Raw genomic sequence first — 21,907 nt, forward strand, 5'->3', positions numbered from 1 at the left:
TGTGTTTCTTTAGACTCAAAAGCAGTTATGTTCAGGAGCTGGTCCTGACTACATTTTCTAGCAGGCACAAGTCTGCTTGTTTCCTGCAGGGTTTGGTGCACTCTGAGTAGTGCAAGGTTTCCTAGTTATCCTTTTCCTTAAGTTGCTGGTTCAAATTAAAGGAAATTTTATTAATGTGGAAAGTTGCAAAATGGAGTCAGGATTGGTAAGGCAGCATCTAATGTGAATAAAAATCTAATCCCACACATTTCAGATCAGATCCCAAATTTGATCTGCATACTTTGGTGGACTAATTTCTAAGCTAGTTGTGCCTCTTATACCAGGGGCTATGTGGCTGGAAATGAGAGCTTGAGGTTTGGGGCAGCAAGCTGACGAGGATTTAAGTGGTGATGCTGGTGATGCTGTGGTGTGAAGGGGTATAGAATGTGGCCCATGTAAAATAATGTTCATTGGCCAATATTTGGCAGGAATCTACCCGTTACCTTGACATAGTACAGTATAATGTAGTGTGCTAATCAGCCATGGGTACCCAGACATATGTGAAGTTTATGGGAACTCTAGGTTTTATAAAATTCAGCTAAAGAATTCTTGCTTTGTTTCACCACTATTCATGAAATATGATGAAGATATTCTTAGTGCTTAAACACTGCAATAAAATGGGCATAAACACTGCACATACACCATTAATAGGAATATCTGCAGAATAACAAGCCTGCTTATTCTTCAAATAGCAAATCAGCAACTTGCTTAGAAACCATTTGAGCAGATAATAAAAACCAATGCTAGCTTGATTAACATTAAATCAAATAAGATGTGGTAGCTGAATGTGTTGTAAGAGTTACTTCTCAAACTGATGCGAATACTGAATTATCATAGGGTTAGAATGCTTTTACTAAATTGATTTGTGAGCTCACTGATCTGATTAACAGATTTAAAAGGACACAAAAGATAAAGGACCATTTTAAATATTAAGTATTGTTATGAGTTTAGAAAATTGAAGGTGCATAAAGAATCTTGGATGCCCTATACATTAGGGCAAATGAAATCACATTAAATAAGCCTTTAGGTTTATTTATGGTAGAAAACCCAGGAAGATTTCTTAAGACTGTCAATATGTAGGAGGAGGGGAGAAGGGCAATTTACTTTACTACTTTTTATCACTATTTTCCTTGCCTTTGATTAGCTGATACAAAGACTTGGATTTTGCCATTGACCTTTGGGGACTATTGATGTTAATATCCTGACAGTGTAAATGACCTTTGAATAGGTGTTCATCTAAATCAGTGGCTCTCAACCTGTGTGTTGTGACCCCTTTGGGGGTCGAATGACCCTTTCACAGGAGCCGCCTAAAGACATAACAGTAGCAAAATTACAGTTATGAAGTAGCAACAAAAATAATTTTATTGTTGGGTGTCACCACAACATGAGGAACTGTATTAAAGGGTTGTGGCATTAGGAAGGTTGAGAACCACTGCTCTAAATAGTCTTGGCTCTGTATTTAGAAGTACAAAAGTAAATTTTCTGTTCCTATTTGTTAGCATATCTGGAACCAAGCTAAAACATGTTATGCTTGAGTGATATCAATGGAGTGATTTAGCCTTAACTGTGCTATGGATAAGAATGAATTTTAATTCCTAAGTTTGTCATTAATAAGCAGTCATTTTCTAAACATATGACTCTCATTTTATCAAAATGTGTTTAAATTGTTTTGTTTTTAAAAAACATTTCAGTTGAATTCAGTCAGTTATATCTGTTGACTGAACTTAGTTTACAGTAAGCATAAGAAGTGGAGCAAGCAGTTTTATTTAAAACTGATAAGTGGAGCTAATATTTCTCAACTATTTGAACAACATCTCTTTCTTGAAACACCTTGACAATAATTACTTTAGTTCATGAAATTTCATCTGTTTTCAGAATTGAAAGAAAGAAGCTGTCATCATCTGAAAATTAAATGTCCCAAGCTACATTGAAAAGTAAACATGATGTTGAATCACTGATGATTCTTTTTCTTCTCTATACCCCTGTATTTCTAAGTTTTCTACAATGAACATGTATTACCTTATTAATCAGAAAAAAATACTGCTTAAAAAAAAAGTAAATGTGGTACATTTAATTTTCTTTTGAAACTATACCCTAAAGTACACTGAGTACTTTCTTTTAAAAATTAGCACCTCTAGTTTATAAATGAAATCAAGTACTAAATGTGGATAGGGCTAAAATATTAACTGCTAATTACTTGCAAGATTTATTTAACAATACTAAGAGAAAATCCAGGTTCTCAGTGCTGGGAGAGTGATTTAAAATAATTCATTAGTGATTTTTAAAAATTCCTAAAGGGGTAGCAGTAATTTGTATTTTTAGAGATTTCTATACTATGTAAATTTAATATAGAAGCACTTTCTGTTTTATATGTCATCTGAATTAACACTGTGGCCCTCAGCTGTCTTTGGGCCTCTAGGGTGCTGCCTGTTCCTATGCGAGACTGGACACTATGTTTTATTATCAGCCATACCATGCTGAGTGCCAGGCATGGGCTTTTGGTATTTGGAGAGGCACTTTAGTGTGGTGCTTTAGAGCATGGACTTTAAGGACAGACTGCCTGGATTCACATCCTGGTTTTGCCACTTACTAGCAATGTGACCTGAGGCAAGTAAAAGTTACTTAATCTCTCCCTGGCCAGTTTGGCTCAGCGGTTGGAGCATCGGCCTGCGGTCCAGAGAGACCCGGGTTCAGTTCCCGCTAAGGGCACGTACCTCAGTTGCAGTTTGTTCCTGGTCCTGGTTGGTCATGCGGGTGGCAGCCACTGAATGTGTCCCTTTCACGTCAGTGTTTCTCTCTCTCTCTCTCCCTTCCTCTCCCTCCCTCCCACTCTATCTGACCAAAAAATGGAAGAATGTCCTCAGGTGAGGATTTAAAAAAAAAAAGTTACCTAATCTCTTTTTTTTTTTTTCAGTTTATCTGTAAAATAGAGGTGATTGTTGTTGAATTATTATGAGAACTAAATGAATTAATATTTGCAAAGTGCTTAGAAGACATAGTGTATGCTTAGAATGACATAGTGTATGCTTATTTATTAGTCAGATAAATATCTCATTTAATTCTAATAAGAACTTTTAGAGAGAGATGATAGCATTCACATTTTATAGATGTTAAAGTTAAGCTCAGAGAGATTATGTAATTTGCTTAAGGTCACACAGCTAGTAATGTGTATCGGGGATTTAAATTCTGGGCTATCAGACTCCAAAATGTGTTGGGATTATAAGTGCCTGTCTTACAATAGCCCTTGCATTACAGCATGTCCCTGGCAGTTATTTTATATAGTCTAACCCTTAATGCATCATGTCAACAGTGAGTGATGCTTATACTTTATAAAACTTGACATAATTATAGTCAAATAGGTGTGGAAAAGTAATCGGACATGGTTCTAACGGGTAAAAAGGACATATGTGGGATTACCTTACCTGTTTCTAAGATATTAGAAAGTGAAAGTTGTCTGAAATTTATGATCCCCCCTCCTCCGCAAACAGTTAAATAGGACACATAGTTTAGAATAGAGTCAACTTTATATGCGTGTAACAAATACCTGTTTGGGTGAAATAATGTCATTGGGAATGGAAACATAATAATTATTCTGGGGAAAATTTGTTATATGGAAAAACCTGAAACTGGTAATTCAGAATATATGCACTAAAGTCAAATATGGAATAAAACATCCTTATTAAAAGAACATACACCAAAAGAATTTATCTTGTCTGTGCTTTAAAAAAACTTCTGTAACAATAATAATGTATCTATATTTTGGTGGTTTCATTAAAATTGTTTAAAAAGTACTTGAAACCAGCAATACTGAGAAAAGCAAAGCAACAGGCTGATCATGATAAATCTATCAAGTATAATATCCAGAAAATACTAAAGTTGAATACATTAATTAGACCCTTCTCTGTGTGAATGGTTGATCAATAAAAACAGCCAGTATTTATGAAGCAAAGACTCAGTTTTAGTTTTTACAAGAAACTTTACAAGAAAAGAATTTTGCTCACCCACGTATTTCTTAAATGCAGAGGAAAACAAATGGAAGTACAAATTCACATCTATTAAAGAAGCAAAAAATAAACAAAATGCCAAAATAGTTGGTGACACTTAAGGGTAGCCTACCCATTTACCCACTGCCACTGTGTGAATGAATGTCAGCGAGTCCAGTCTTTCTCAACAGTGTGATATGGCACCACAAAAATGGGAACTATAAAATTCATATTATTTTTTCACCTAATAATACCATTTTTTAAACAAATGGTATTGTGGAAAAAAACTTGTTCCTCAAAGATATTTATATAGTTGTATTATTTATAATTAGTCAATAACTGAGAACTCCCCTAACTTCTAATAACTAAGCAAAAATACTTGTCCAAATATGGATATATATATATTATTTAGATTTTTAAAATAATATGTATAATGTGCTTCTAAGTGATCAAGAATAGCAAATGTACATGATGCTTACATTAATATAAAATAGTGTGTTAATAATGGTAAAGGTTTTATATAATATACAGATCTTCTTTCTGGATACCAGTTTCTTTACTGGTAAGATGAAGGCATGGGCGAGATTAGTCCCTGACACTGATCCTATGAAGTCTGCAAACCAAGAATTGCAAGAGGTTACAGATTATTGTAATTATTTTTTGTATCTATGAAGTTCCCCCTTCTCTCTTGCCCTCACCCTGCTCCCATTAAATGGATGCTTGACTGATAACTAATGTGTTATCACAGTGTCTTGTTTTTTATGTAGGATTTCAACAATTCAGTGAAGGATAGGCAGATTTAGGAATTAATGTCTGTTCCTGTGATAGTTTTTATTTCTTTAAAAAATTTCCCCAGTTTTATCGAGATATAATTGACATATAACTAGTTATTTGTTCTTTTGTAAAACAGTTAAATAAGCAACAAATGATACTCTTGCAGTATTTCTTTGCTAGTAAGCCTCTGGTTCTTATAAAACTATATAAATGAAATAATATAAATGATGTAACATTTATAGAGCAGTTCTGTGTACTACTTTTCTAAGCATTTTAATAGATCATTTAATACTGATAACAATCCTAATAGGTAATAATTATCTTATTATACAAAATATATTAAATAATATAATTTATGAATGTGTAAAACCTAAAGTGCCAAGAGATTAAGTAACTTACCCCAAGTTAGATATCCAGTAAGTAAAAGGGCTTTGAGCCTGGCATTGTGGCTCCGGAGCCTGCCCTCATCCCTACCACTCTGTCTTGGCCTCTCAGACCTCAGTTCCCAGTGTTGAGACTGGGTGACCTGGTCAAGAATGCGGGTCAGGGTGGGTTTGCCACCAGACCAGGTAGTTCACATGCTGGTTGAAGATGGGGAACCCAAGCGAGTTGAAAAAACTCATCAGGTCTTGAAGAATGAAGGAAGCTAGACGAGGCAGCATCTTTTAGGGAAAAAGACAAAAGCTAGGATTATTCTAAATGGAGGATGAGTTCAGCCAGTAGATCTTGTTTCCAATTATCACCTTAATAGGGCTGTTCAGGATTTCTTTGGGATTATTTTCCATTTCCACCACTAAGTTTCTGGCTTACCAATCATCTAGTTTATGGGCTGTTGCAGTGAGAGGGTGTCTGAGTCAAATGAGGTAGAGCCTCTGTGTCCTTGGGCCTTGAGCTTTTCTCAGTCATTTTTGGGAGGCAGCACCTTTATCTTTCTTGTGGACTAGGTCATGACCTCAGTGCTGTATTCTCTCAAATATCTTGGCTCTTGTATCCAGGTCATTCCCTAGGTGAGAACCAGAGTGCTCAGATTGTGAACCTCAAATTGGGGACCTACCTTTTCTCTCCCCTTTAGATTTCTATATTTTGGAGACGTGCTTTTTTAATATGGGCCACCATGAGGGCATCAAGGGCGATGGCAGTGGTAGCATATGGCTGTGTACAACAGTAATAGGTATTATTCAGGTTAGAATCTTAACAGTTCCAGGGAGAACACAGGCTGAGAGTCCTTAAAATGTAAATTAACAGTTCAGATCCAAAACACCGACATTCTGAGAAAAGCATACATGGAAAGTCAATCAAGGTAGTAGATAGAACTCAGATTTCTTATTCTGAGAATAGATATTGCCAATCCTAAGGCAATAAACAGACAGGCAGGGGTCAGGAAACAAATTTATAGGCCAGTGATTCTACTGTTCTGTTTTCCACAGATGTTGTCAGTGTTTTGCTATCCACATTCCACCACGGTGGAATGCTCTAGTTGATCATTTTGGAAATATTAAACAATATATTGGAAGTGTTTGCTTTTGAAAATTGTTAGTGAACAATGTTAGTGTTTGAAAAGTGGTAGTCAGCAGAATACAGTCTTAGAGAACAGAATATCAATAAAATCTTATTTAAATTAGTATTTCTTTTAAAAGCACTGGTTAAGAAAACTGTGTCCTGTTAAAATAAGCCTTGCTGTTTGGAGATTCTTCTGGCTTTGTGTTGTTAACAGTGTGCTTTGCTGTCCCATTAGCATTGTCAACTGGCAGATGCATTTGAGGCCCAGAGAACTAGCTCCCCAGCGCTAGGTTAACAAGGTACCCCACCACCTGAATCTGATGTCAGATAAGGAAAGCAACATGCAATTTTTGGTGCAATTCCCTTATTTGATCTGCACTGAAATTTATTGGCAAAAGTGGATTTTGGTCTAAGAATGGATCCCTTAAGTATTTGTGTGTCACATTCAGTGATCGTGACATCTAAAAGTGGCCTTGATGAATAAAACTGGTGTTAAGTCAAATACTTTCAAATGTCATCTTTCCATCCAACACCCCAGATAATCTAAAGTTATTTAATAGATGAAGTAAATTTCCACCTGTTATACCTTTGTTGCCGTTTATTGAGTCTTGCTGTGTTCTGAGCTTTTGCTAAAAGCTTTATGTGCATTTACTCACTTAATCCCTCATTTTAAATCCTATGAGGTAAGAACTGTTATCTTCATTTTATAAATGAGAACACTGAAGTGTCCATAGTGTTTTCATAGTGGGTGGCATAGATAGTCATGCTCCAGATCCAAAGTTGGTCTGCTCTAAAATATGTGCCCTTTACCTCTCCACTTACATTAGTTTAATTACAAACTCGGACTAGGGTAGGGGGAGGTACTTTATGAGAAATGTTTATTGTCTGGTTTTTCTCCTTCTCTTTGAGTTTGTCAGACATCATGTTCACATGATGTATAATGTAGTAGAAGAGATAAAACATGTACTTATTTTTTCAGTTAAGTGTTTATTGAAATCTATCATCTTGTACCAGTTCATTCTTTCACTCTGTGTCCTGATAGTAGATCTCCAGTCTGCAAAAGTCTCTTAAAGCGCTCCAGTGTTCAAAAGACAGTCTCTTAAAGTGCTAGAAAAAATGTTACTTCGTGTCTTTTTTCTCTTCCTACTAACAATTCCAACTTTGTGTCTGTTTTAGAATATAAAAAAATACATTAGTATTAGTCAAATACTGCATGTCATTGGTTCTAAAATGTATTTTCCTTCCACATTTTAATATTTCAAGTTGTGATGTTTCTTACATAAGAATTATAGTTAGTATTTTTTTCTTAGTGGTTAATAAAAAGACCATGTCTAAAATAATGATATCTTAGATTCAATTAAATATACAGGTGCATGTAGAAAATTCTAAAACAAACAGGTACATATTGGGATATGTGTTCATTTATGCCTTATGGATAGGAATATGGAATCAAAATTGTTTTTTTTTTTTAAATTTTATCTTCCCTGATTAGAATTCCTCCCATCATCTATGTTACCAAGTATGCTCTTGCCAATATAAGTACTATCAAGTACCTTTTCCCAAGGCATACTTCTGTGGCCCATATTAGAATTGTTGAGACAGGTGATGACCACCTACCATCTGATGATCAACAGATTATTTTAGTGTTGTGCAGACTTCATTTGGCCTTGAACCCGTTCATTGACTCTTCCGCTATAACATTTTGACCCTGTTGATCTTCCAAATTCTCCTGAATTAATATTAGGCCAGTAAGCATTTAAACACTGATTGATACTGATCATCATATTGTACTATCTTTCCATCTTGTAACTTCCTCATTTCTTTATTACTTCCAATATTGCAGGGTTCACTTTGTCCTCCACAATTATTTCTGACAAATATTGTTTTCTCATCACTTCTGGTTGTAAAATTGATCTCTGATTTCATTTCTGTTGATTATACATTTCTTATTTGTATTGCTTTTGTGTTTGTTAAAATGATAGGGTCAGTCATTTTATTAAAACTGCATAAAACTAAGCATGACTGTGGAGGATGAAATAGCAGGTACTGGAGTGGCTGTTTGTGACCACTGATGCCATCTATTGGAAGCCGGTAGAGTTGATTCTTTTGCTGTAGAGGATTTTTTTTCTTCTTTATGATGAAAATTTGAAAGTTGAAAATTCTGAAATGGGTTTTCTATATTTTGTCACAGATAAAACTCTTACATGGTTTTATAATGAGGTTCTGTATGCAGTTGAAAGTAAAACTCTTACATTGTTTATAAGCATGATGTTAAAGGATTCTTTTGGCGGAGGGAGGTACATGCCCCTATCGGGAACCAAACCTGGGACTCTCTGGTCCGCAGGCCGATGCTCCAACTGCTGAGCCAGACTGGCCAGGGCATAAAGGATTCTTATACTTTAAAAATTTAACAGGAGCTCTGCCGGGGTGGCTCAGTGGTTGAGCATTGACTTATGCACAGAGAGCTCGCCAGTTAGATTCCTGGCTAGGACTCATACCCAGGTTGTGGGCCAAATCCCCAACAGGGGGCATGCAGCAGGCGACCAGTCGATGTTCTCTGTCATCGATGTTTCTGTCTCTCTTTACCTCCCCCTTCCTCTCTCTCTAAAGTCAATAAAGAAAAAAAAATTTAAAAAGATATCAGTGTATTAAAAATGTTCTCACATGTACTTTAAAATAGTACAGTAAAGAGGGTAGAGTAGAGCATTTGGTTTCTAGAAGAAAATATGACATATTTTACAACATCCATCAAGCAAGGTTAAAGATGTGAGTCTAATTTTATTCTCCGAATCCTATGAAAATAAAACATGCATTCTTGCCACTTACTCGTACAAGATGTGACATGGATTAGTTTTCTCTGCCTAGAAAATAAATTGTTTTCTTTGATTATAGACCATGTTAAAGAAGTATCCTTTTTTATGTCCTAGCATTTTCATGGAAAAGCATGAATGTTTCCCTCAATGCAAAGTATTTGGGGTATGTACTTTTCACTGTAGCTGCCCATAAGCCTTCCTTACTTAGAAGAGAATGGAAACTGAATCTGACTCACTGTAGATGTTATAAAATGCGTTTACACTGTTTTCTCACCCTTTTCCCACTTTGCGTTTACCCCAGATCCTGCAGAATTATGTGCTTGTGTAGCTCCTTCTTACACATGGCTGAGTGCTCTACTTGAGCAGAAAAACTACAACTGACGCACTGTTTACTGCAGTTGTCCAGTGCTGCAGTCGGCAGCTGTCATTGTTTTGCACAGTTCTGTTTTTCCTCCAAAACTGCCTGTGGCAATTTGTACTCATTCTTTATTACCCAAGGGTTTTGCAAGCAATAATATAATGTATCTGACTACTTAGTGGCCCCTTGTGATTCCCTTTTTAGAGAAGCAGCAAAGTAGAAGACTCTTTCACTTTCTTCTTTGCTGACCATGCAATATTAGGCCAGTTGGGGCAGGTTTTTTGATGTGCTGCCAGAATGCAAAAGATTTTACTGTATTGCAATTGTATTTTCTTCAGGTAATTTTGAACTGTTTATAGGTAAAACTCATATTTTGTCAAAAATAATGTCAAGCCCTGGCTGGTTTGACTCAGTGGTTGGAGTGTCAGCCTGCAGACCAGAGAGTCCCGAGTTTGGTTCCTGCTAGGGGCACGTACCAAAAAAAATAAAATAAATAATAATAAAAATAAATAATAATAATGTCATATGTTCTACATGTAATTCTGCCTTGTAGAAAAATTTATTATTGTGATAAAATTAACATAATTTTAAAACTATCTTCAGGTCATATGGTAAAAATTGATATGACATGGTGAGGATGAAAATGCTGTTCTTTATTCTTGCCATCCATTTATTATACTTGTCACGTGTGCACATGCTCTTTAAAAAATCTTTTTCTTTTACAAGAGCCTACTACATACCATACATTTTCCTAGATGCAAGGGATATGTAGCAGTAGACAAAGTTGATGTGGCCCTGTCCTCATGCCATTTATAGTTGAGTAGTACTTACATGGAGATTGACCATGTAGTGAGTGTCAAGTCTTAGTACTGAAGGGGTGTCAGAGGAGCTGTAAGGAGAGGACTCTGCTCTTTTGGCAGCTTAGTGCTGTAGAAGACTCACTTGCTTTGTTGTGTGTGGAAGCAGTCTTCCTGTCTGCCTTTGCCAAAGCAGCCCTCGAGACATTCTGAATATTAATGAGACCCTGGGAATGCCCTTCGCAGTCTAAGACATAACTAAGCTGCTTGTTGTCAAATACTGCTTCTTTCCCACTCATGCTTTCTTCCCCAGGCAGTCATACTTCAGACATCTGGGGCACCAGATTCTGAAGTTTTCAAGAGCAGAGAAGTTTAATCAAATTAACCTCTCCCCATAATAAATACTAGCTACTGTTCATATTTTTGTGTTAGTAATATCATAGCAGTACCATAATTAATGGCACTAAATATATATATATATATATATATATATATATATATATATATATATATATCTCACAATTCCAAAGCTGTGCATTTCAATTAGAAAACATTTTTTTGTGGTGGTAGTTAAAAAAAGGCTTTTTTGCCTGATTAGTCTTAGGCTCTGATGATGTTAAATTCATCAAGGTGAATGAGAGTCTGTTTCTTAGGTGTATGAAACTAGATACATTTATACTATTTGAAGGAAGCAGTAGCTTAGATAATTCCAAACAATACTTAATTGAAATAGCTATTTTTTCTCCCTCAAATCATACTCAGTGCCTACTGCTAATACAGAAAAATGATGTAGATTCTCTTCAGGGCTGCCCAGAGTGTAACACATACCTTGCTCTCATGGGTGGGACTAGGTGTGGACAAAAGACAAGAAATGCCCCAGGTTCAGATGAGTGATACAGAAAGAGTTCTCCAAGTTCACTGTTGTTCTGGGAGACAAATTTGATTGGCTAGAGAAAGCAGCTTCCAGGCAGGGATCTGAAGGGGTCTGGGGCTTAGTGCAGAGTGCAGGATGGCGAGGCCACCTGAGGGAAAATAGCCATCCCTCCATCCTGAGCGACTCGGGAGTTTTTCCTCCTTTTCTTTTTAAAATATATTGAGGCATGTGTAAAATTCCATGCTAAAAGAACAGAGTATTGCTGGAAAGAGTTGAAAACCAGTGGAATAGAACTGGTTCAAGGTTTTCCTGTTTGGATGTGACTTTGTCATAATTTATTTGAATTTTGGAGTGGGGTTTTCCTTTCTAGTATGTTTTCTTATATGTTTATCTGAATTGTAAGGTTTAAATTACATCCCAAATTCACATTAGGTAATTTGGGATGTTTGCTGATGAGTGGATGATTTTACTCTGATTTGTGGTAGTGACTTTAATAAGTTTTACTGTTTTATCGAGAGCGTGATCACATCTTATTTAATGTTTATGTCTCTCTCCGAGTTAGGCATTATTATCTCTATTTTACAGCATTGAAAACTGAAATGTGGAGAGATTAATTAACTTAAGGCTACTAATAATGGGTCACTTTTGAACTCAGTTCTGCCTAATTGCAAGGCCCTCTGACATTGCCTTTCTTGGTGCTGAACAATTAGAATTGATTGTATTACCTTACATTAAAATAAGCATGTTATTTATAACTGTGGTTTATTGTTTTATTTTTTTATCCTTACCCGAGGACATTTTCAGTGATTTTTTTTTTTTAAGAGAGATAGAGAAAGGGGGGTGAGGAGAGAAGGAGCAAGAGTGGGGAGAGGGAGAGAAACAGAAATGTGCATGTGAGAGAGCAACATCAGTCAGCTGCCTTCTGTATGCACCCCATCTGGGGATCAAATCTGCAACCTAGGTAAGTAACCTGACCAGGAATCAAACCTGCAGCCTTTTGGTGTATGGGACAACACTTCAACCAACTGAGCCATCCGGCCAGGGCACTATGGTTTATTTTTAAATAGCAAAAAATGCATTTGGGTAAAAATGCATATGTGACAACTTTAGAAGATGTAGTTTAAAAGTCAGAACAGTTAGTGAAAGATTAGTTTTGTAAATAAGTGAGTCTTGTGACCTGGGGCAGGGGCAAAACCTTTCCCCCCAAATTGCTTTAAAATGACTAACTTGGATTTTCTAAATTAAAGATGAAAACAGTAATCTGTGTTTTTATCAAGTTAGTTTTCTAAGACCTCATAAAGAAGCCTGGGCAATAGTGTTTAATGTGCTTATAAATGTGAGCTGAGGCTCAGCAGTGGAAAGAGGGGGAAAGCAGGAGATGGAAAACAACAGGAGAAACAGATGTCCATACACCGTCTTGAGCTTATGCTTCCTCTTTTAAAAGATGACACCATGGTTTCACATCTTTAACTTTTTTCTCATATCTGTGCTTTCATTTCTATTTATCTTCAATGAATTAATAATTCTCCGAAAGTTAAAGCTTTATGAAATAAGTGTCACTTCTGTGTGTGTGTGTGTGTGTGTGTGTGTGTGTGTGTGTGTGTGTATGTGTATGTGTATTTGTAAACTTACAATATGGTTGACTCTAAAATCTATCCCCCTGTGCAATCTAATAATTTTAATCTATGGTTAAGTTATCAAATTATTGGTGTATATATATTGTTGCTCTTAACATCTCTCAGGCCATAAAATAGTTCTTTAATTTTTAAGACTAAGTATATTTAACACAAAGTAGCACTTCTCCTGGCCACTTAATCCTGACCTGCAAAATGTACCTCATCGTTATTTTTCTATCTGTCTTTTTGAATTTTTCAAAATTAATTTAAAATTTTGAGACTTACTAGAAATGTACCTAGTTGGATTAAAGGTGGCATCACTTCAGATACTTTTAGTGGTACACAGAGAAATGCTCCAAGTTCAGAGGAGGTGAAATCATCCTGGCTGTCTCCTGTGGAACCTGCAGGAACAATCTTTGAACCTATTTTGCTTTCTTCCCACAGCATATGAATTTCATTTGTTGCATTATGTAGTATAACTTTAGTGTTTGAAGGAATTTTTTGCCCAGCAGTTGAGAAAAGACAGGACTTTCCAAGTATTTTGTGTAAGGTGATAATGTTTGATTTTGTGATAGTGATTTATATTTGTTACTTCTCTATCTTAATTTTTATTATGTTAAAAATAATAACACGTACATCAGATTCAAAGCATAATTTCAAGCCTTTTTCTTGGTGACTCGTTCATTTTTTTTGCTCCTCAATCTTTTCTGTTCCATTATTCAGATATTTTCCCCAATATTAATCAGTTATAATTAATGCATTCTATACTATAAGACACTTTTATAATCATTAAAGGTGTAAAATTATTCTGTAGAATATGATTTTTTTGTGTGATATGTTGCCTGTCAATTCAGACTTGACATACAAATCATAAACTTTTATCCTATTACATCTAACTATAGATGCTGCTCAATTGGATTACATCCCAACAAACCCATCGTAAGTTTAAAATATGCTAAGGCTAAATGCATTTAATATATTCAACCTACTGAACATCATAGCTTAGCCTAGCCTACCTGAAACGTGCTCAGAACACTTACATTAGCCTACAGTTGGGCAATGATCTTGAGTTTCATCTCAAGAGTCGTTGCCTTTCTCTTCTCAACAGAAGAAGGAGACACAGATGGGTGTTTTGTGGACAGGATGGGATGTGGAAACATGAAACATAGTATTCAAAAAGGCTAGCCACACAGTATACTGTAGAGCAGTGATTTTCAACCCTTTGCATCTCATGGCACACATAAACTAATTAGTAAAATTCTGTGGCATACCAAAAAATATATTTTTTGCTAATCTGACAAAAAATAAAAAACGATATAATTCTGATTCATTCACATTGGATGGCTATTGTGTTGACTATTGTCATTAAAAAAAATTTTTTTTTTATTTGACAGTCTCTAAGGCAAGGTTGGGGAAATCAATACCAGCTAGCATCACATACCTCACCAAATTAGCCTGACCTAATATAGCAGGCTAATTTTTAAGTTGATAATTTTGTATGACTTGAGAATGATGTTATAAATATCCAAATGGCCCTTGGCAGAAAAAAAGGTTCCCAGTTCCTGGTGGGGAAAAGAGGTCAGTGCCCCTAACTAAATAGTCAGGTATTGCATGTGTTAAAAATTCTTGTAGCACACAGGTCGAAAATTGCTTCTTTAGACTATTGGTTGTTTCCTCTCATGATTCTGTGGACGACTGGCAGTTGAGGCTTGCTGCTGTTGTCCAGCATCATGAGAGAGTATATTGTACTGCATATCATAGCCTAGGAAAAGACCAGAATTTGAAGCAAGGTTTCTACTGGATGTATATTTCTTTCATACATCATAAACTCAAAAAATCATAAGTTGGAGACCATTATATTTAATATAAACTTATAAATGGAAGTATTTATTTCATGTGTCTTTTATAGGCACAATGCCTTATTTATTGGTAACATCTGTATATACTTTGTATCATATTATGGTCTTTAATTAATGAATTTTACATTTGTGGTCATGAGTCCATCTACTAAAAGGCATGAAAAACTGAAGTTTTAGAATGTTACTGACGGGATGGAAGAATATGATAATTTTGAGAATACAGAAATGTTAGATATGGAAGTCCATAAACCCCTATGTACTATATTATTCTGTCCTTGTTTTGCACTTATTTGGCTATATTGGTTTAAACTCATCTTTTCCTATTGAATGGCATTCTTTTTTCCAGCAATATTGATTACGAACAGTTATTAGTAACTTATCTCTGAAGGAAAGTTTTCTCATTTCATCCTTTGATCCTCAAAAATATATTTGGGGAGTTAAAAATAACTGTTTAAATGGTTAACAAGATAGTAGTAGATTAACTCATAGTCTGTTTCTCTTACATTATGGATAATGATTACAAAGTGAAAGGTCTTATTGCCAGTTTATGCTATGAACTTATTTTTACTTTTAATCTTCTCAATGTTTGTTTTAATTTTATTACATGTATGGACTTATGAGTTCAATAATTACACAGACTTATTTCCAGAATATATATGAGGGAAATACTATTTTTGAATTTTAGAAGTTTAAATTTAGAAGCTGCTTTGGTTTAAAATAAATGAAATAACATATATTTTCCTTGTATCCTTGTTCACGTCTTAAAATGAGAAGTCAGAAAAACTGAGAAGGATGTATGCCTCAAATGGAATGGCCAATCTTAGCATTGGGATTTTCAGTCTGCTGCATTTCTTTTAGAACTTGTTAAGTATGAATTAATTGCGACTTTTCAATTTGTGTTAGCAGATTCCTTTTCTTGGTCAGAAAGTGTATTTCATATCTTTTGTTGAATCCTTTTAGTACTTTAAAGGGTTTAAAACTTTTTCTAGTATATTTCTTGCCAGAAATAAGTAATAAAAATAAATGAAAATTTTGTTTGAATCCTTGACTAATGATAATGCTGTCTCAGAATACATAAGATGTTAACTACAAAAACATGCTGTATACATTTTTATTAACTGAATCCTATTTATAATGTACTAGATATAGCTAGATCATTGATTTAAAATAAGCCTTTAAAATTTTCTTTTGTAACCATAAGAGCTTTTTTTTAGTACTAATTCTCTTTTCTAAATTTAGATATTTTGAATTTAAAATTTTACCAAATTTTAAAAATCAGGCCATATTTTTGACTGCCTAGAGTCAACTTCAGTAGTTGAAGGAAATGATCATAATTTGCCAAATGGATAAGAAGTATTGAAATTGACTTTTCAGAGTGTCTATCTTCTTGTGGAACTGTTTCAGAGACCATAATAAAGGTCATTAGTCTGAGTTTGGGTTAGACTAGCCTTATCCAGCAGAAGAAAGAGTAGTCACTAGTATCTCATAAATAGAATGCTACATCTTCATTTATTAGATTATTGCCTAGAAAGCTCTCTCTGGAATTTAAGTGCTGATAACAGAGTATTCTGGCGTCAGTCAGTCAGATGGTATGCAACTCTGCCTGTCATGTGGATACCGAACCATCTATAATGCAGCTAATTAGCTCTACCCCTGAACAAAAGAAGTGATATATTAGATAGAATTTTGGAGTTTGGATACAGGAGATGTAGCATCTCTTCTCAAGTATATTGCTACTGTCTTTGTCATCCTTTAAGAGTATATTGTACCTTTCATGTGGAATGTGCCTCTGCTATTTCAGGGTTATTAAATGTAATCTCTTTGGGACTGTTGTTTGCCTCGTAGGGCTGGTCACTTTAGCTTCTAGGTTAACTTTGTTTCACACATATATATTTAAATCTGGGAGGGAAAAGACAACCTTTATTCCTTTATGAGAAGTATCTGTGTCATTTGTGGAGGAGGAAATACAATAACCAAATACATATAAGTAACTGTAGTATATTCTAGATTTTAGTAAATCTGCCAAGTCAGAAAGGCAAATTCAAGAGGTTTATTAAGATTTAAGGAAACAAATAAAGATGAGAAACCAAAGAAAAATTTATCTTTTATCTGTATGAATTCAATTCTCTAGGATCATTATAGTACAATTTGAATTAGTACCCAGGATATTTATTTTATCTTATAGTTATGCAGTTGCTAAGATTAGATAAAATTAATTTCTTAAAGAATGTTAGAGAATCATATCTGATGATTATTTTCATTCATATTCTTTTCATTTCTACTTGGAGAATTCAAAGAAAACACATGTAGTTAGATTGTGAGTTTATCATCACTAGCAATAGATGGAACTGATTTTCACACTTAACAAGGTCTTGACTAAAGTCCTACAAATCTAGATAGGCATTATGAATAAAGAAATTTTATTTGTCAGCAAGTACATGCACTTGTAGGTAAAAATTATATGGTCACTGTGGTGTAATACAGCTAGATTATAGTTCTCTCTTTATGAGAGTCCTTAGAACTGTTCTAGCCATGCTTGCTTACCTGTTCTCATGTCCTGTCTGACACTAGAAAGCCACTTCAAAAATTAGGTACTTTTTCCCCAGATCCAATTCTCTTGGACTTGTGTCTTATATTCTGACTGTACAGTATCATGTATCATTGTCGTCATCATCATCGTAGCTGTGTACTCTGTAAAAACACTTGTATATGCCATCTCCTTTCAACCTAACAGTAATCCTATGGTATAATCCAGTGTGTAAGTCTCATTGTACTAAATGTAAAATAAGGATAAAAAGTAGTTTATGCAAGGTGATACATTTAGTCAGTGACATAGATCTGAAATGTGAGTCTGATTTTAACATACTTGAGAGAGAGAGAGAGAGATCAATTTGTTATTCCACTTATTTTTGCATTCATTGGTTGATTCTTGTATGTGCCTTTACTGGAGATTGAACCTGCAACCTTGGCATATTGGTTCTAACCAACTGAGCTACCTGGTCAGGACTGGAATGTTTTTTTAAAGAACTATCTTCTCATATGAACATGCTTTTGCTCCTTCACTTAGTCTTGTTGAAAGTAGGGATCATAGGTTGACATGTTAATATATTATTCTCAGTGGCACATATTTTAATTATTCTATTTGTAATGGGCTTTCTATAAATACTTATGTTCCTGTTGGAATTTTAAAAATCTTCATTGAAATATACATACAAGAGATGTTTGCACATCATAACTGTTTAGCTCCATCTGCTTTTATAAAATGAGCACACCCTTATGTCCAGCATTCACATGAAGAAGTAGAACATTACACCCTGGCTGGTTTGACTCAGCGGTTAGAACATCAGCTCAGGGACCAAAGAGTCAAGAGTTCGATTCCGGTATGTGCCTCTGTTGCGGTTCGGTCCTGGCCCTGGTTGGAACCCCGCGAGAGGCAACTGATTCATGTGTCTCTCTCACATTTATGTTCCCCCCTCCCCCACTCTGTGTGAAAATAAATGGAAAAATGTCCTCGGGTAGGATTAAAAAAAAAAGTAGAATATTACCAATACCCTTAGAAGCCTCCTATGTGCCTCCTCTAGGTCACTACCTCCTTTCAGAGGACCTACTATCCCCATAACACTATAGATTAGTTTTGCATGTTTTGAATTTTATTTAGGTGAAATGATAGTCAGTTTATATTGTTTTGTGTGTGACTTCTTTCTCCCAACATTGTGTTTGTGAGCTTCACAAACTGTTGTGTGCAGTTCATTCATTCTGTTGCTGTATAATTCATTGTATGAATATACCACAATTAATTTATGTATTCAATCTATGTATTTCTAATTTATGTAGTCATTTATTTATTGACAGTTTGGAGCTATTATATTTATCTGTGGCCATATTTTATATTTTGTCCTATAGAGTAAGTTCCTTGAGGATAGATTTTATGTTTCATTCATGTTTTTAACTCTCTAATTATGTGATATCTTTCCAAGAATTTAGAAGTCACCCAATGAAAAATAAATTTCATACTTTAATAAAAAACTCTAAAATTAGTACTATGGTTTTCTTGATTTCTTATGTAGTTCATGACATGTGGAATAATGTTTTCTGTAAATCTTTCAGAAATATAGACTTTTACATTAAAAAATGAATAATGGATTATATATTTTATTTCCTAGAAAATGTCTTAGACTTTTTAAGTGCTTTTGCAAGATACTAATGATGAAGCTTACCTTACATTACTTACTATATTGCCTACTGTTTTATTGAAATGTATTTGACTTCCTCATTTAATCAAAATACATTAAAATCTCAATTATTCACATATGGATTATTCTTATTAATTCTTATTAATCTTTCATACCTGCTTAGTTTCTCCTGTGCACCCAACACTCTGTCCCACTGCCCCCGTCTTCTTCCCAGTCTAAGTATATAAGCAGGTTGTAGTATTAACTTAAGCAAAACAAGATTGGAATGGTTCATTTGTCAAAACCGTGTAATGCAAACCAGAGTCCAAAACATGATTAGTGATTTTTGATCTTAACTGGCTGACATTTAAGAGTGAGTGATGCTTTCCAGCTTTTCCTTACAAAGATTACAATTGATTTAACACTTTTCTAGAATGACACCAAGCCATTTTTCTCAATGATGATGAAGCGTTAATTTCTACAGCATAGCTCAGTGCAATCTTGGATCAGTTTTCTTATTATTTAATGCCTTTAGGTTCTGTCTTCTGCAGAACCAGACGCCTTTAGGTATCCAGAATTGAGTTCTTAGCCCAGTAAGACCCACTTTCAGTAATATTGGAACAACATTCCTTTTCAACTTTTTATTTCCAACGACCTTCATCATCCTTTTAGTCTGACCTTTTCATTTCTCTGTCCTGTGTATCAGGTCATCTCTTTGACCTAACAAAAGACAAGTGACTCATAGCTTTGAATTCTAATTCTTGCCCCTTAATGACTTGGTTGCACTGTGGAAAACATTTACCCCAAGAAACTGTCTCTCTGCTTCTCAGCCTTATGAAGTATGCTTTTGAAAGTTAGTTAACTGTAGACTTCAAAAACAAAATCAGTTGGCTGGCTACTGCTACTATTAAATTGAGGGGCAAGCTAGAATTTGTGGCTTTTTGACATGTGATTTCTTAATGTACACTTCTCTTTGAATGCTAGAATTATGACTTTGGTTCACCTTATTCAGATCAGTTCGTGTGGCTCCTCAGTGGCTTTCCCTTTTGCTATAATTGCTACTGTTTATCATTACTCTTTGAATATGAACCTATAACCAACGTTTACTCCTCAGTGACAGAGTTAATATGTTTGATGCATACAGTTTGATACAATATATTTTTTAAGTTTATTGTTAACTATTTGAAAAATGAACAGTTTCATTAAGTTTGAAAAATGAACATTTCTTGAACTATAAATTTGAATTTGGATGTCTAAAATTAAGCTGACATAACTATTGAATAAAAAAATCATCTTTTTCTAGGTAAGATGTGCTTTTAATTCAGAGGGAGAAGTCTTTAATTTTATTAGTAAGGTTTGGCTTCCTACCACTGGTTATTAGAATGTTTCAGTGGTGTCTGTTCTTAGTCTCCCGGTCAGTAGACACTTTCAGTCTATAGAGAGTTTCAGTATTATTGATGGGGCATATTACATGTGTACACAGATACATTTTATAGCATACATACTTGTCTAATAAAGTTTTAGCAAAAATATCATTTCAATTTTCAGATTTTGTGCATTTTCCCAATGATTCTCTAATTCATATACCATCCTGACATAGTAAGGTACCAGTAATAAGAAAACTGTGCTATATCTTGTGTCTGGAAGGAGTTAGTTGAACTCTCAGTCAGAATTTAAACGTTCATGTAATTACACCTGAAAGAATATAGTTGTGAATTATATTTGGGGGCTTTAACAGGATATTTTAGAAGGCCAATATAATGAAAAATCTTTGTTACTGAGATACAAAATTGAGGCTTATCACAGCGTTTGATATTTCAAAGACCTTTCAAATTTTTCTTGGCTACATTCAAAGAAATGGATCTTACATTAGAACCCAGTATATATGTGTTTGTGTGTGTCTCTTTCTCGCTTTCTTAAGCTTGAAATTCTGTTTTCTATTTTATTCTGTTCTGTTTAAATAAAAAATGTTGGTTGAAATACGCTAATTGATTTCATGACCCCTACCATTTGAAAAGCCCTGTCCTAGAATTTTATTTCTCACATATTTTCTTAATCAGTGTTTATTTTAATTTCTTTTAGTGCTAAATGAGGCTGAATTTTCAGTTAGCCAGACTACCTTTGTCACTTGAATACTTTGGGCAAAATAAAATGTCTATGAATGTTATATTTTTAGACCCTATACTAGTTATGTTAGAACTGCCTAGTTCGAATATTTGTAACTTCAACAAAAAGCATTTATTGATCAGTGTAAATTAGAGGTTTTGGCAGTGATTGTGAAAAAGAACTCTTCCTATTTTATTTACTTTTTTCTAACTCTGAAAATGATTCATGTATCAATGGGTTTTTTTTTTTTTTTTTTGCTATGCTGGAACTTTAAGTGCTTTCTCTAGAAAAAGGGCTGGTTATAAAAGATAGGAGATTTGTAGTTACGGAAATTATGTAATATATTCAAGAAGGTTTATGCTTATTTGTTGTGGGGTTTCTTTGTTAATATGAAATGTATAATTTTTTAAATTAAAATTTTTTTTTAATTTAAATAATTTAAAATCACTTTGAATTTAAATCATTTTAATAAAATCATTCTCTTAGTCTATTAATTTTGACATTTTAATCACTAACATTATTTAAGCCTTTTGGTCATGGGTAATATATTCATCCATGATGGTTTATGAGCAGTTATCTTCATTTATGTTTTAACAGAATGACTTCAAAGCTGAGCCTCTTCCAAAGGAGGCAGTCACCAGTGCCTAAAAATAAAGGTGGTTTCAGTTGTTTTTGTTTTAATCTAGACTAGAATGCTACTGAAAATAGTAACATTCTCTTCCCACGAACATGTTAAGTAATGGAACCATTCTTGTCATCTTGTCTAGTAGAAAATGCTGGTCTCTATATGAAAATCAGAGACTTTTGTTTTATATCAAGACAAAAAAGCTGGTCATTTTTATTCTGCTAAAGTGCAAATGTCTCATTGTAGCATAATTCCTTTGTAGTCAATAATTATGCAGCCTCTGGTATTGAGTAGTTAGCTGTTACCTTGGGAACAAGGTTTAAGCAGAGACAATGCAAGAATACTAGAATATCATTGTCTCGTCTCAGTTTTTAAAAAACTATTTTAAAAA

General features: G+C 34.5%; 1 protein-coding gene and 1 long non-coding RNA gene across 9 annotated transcripts in view; both read left to right on the top strand.

Annotated features, from left to right (window-relative positions):
• MED13L (mediator complex subunit 13L) overlaps positions 1-21,907 on the top strand; it is a 284,126-nt gene that overhangs the window by 177,468 nt on the left and 84,751 nt on the right. The window lies entirely within an intron of this gene.
• LOC118640059 lies at positions 9,049-21,610 on the top strand. Its single transcript, XR_004961329.1, has 3 exons — positions 9,049-9,272; positions 13,657-13,693; positions 21,489-21,610. It is a non-coding gene; the product is annotated as an uncharacterized LOC118640059 (long non-coding RNA).

This window comes from Molossus molossus, unplaced genomic scaffold (genome assembly GCF_014108415.1).
Source record: "Molossus molossus isolate mMolMol1 unplaced genomic scaffold, mMolMol1.p scaffold_m16_p_22, whole genome shotgun sequence".
Lineage (NCBI taxonomy): Eukaryota > Metazoa > Chordata > Mammalia > Chiroptera > Molossidae > Molossus > Molossus molossus.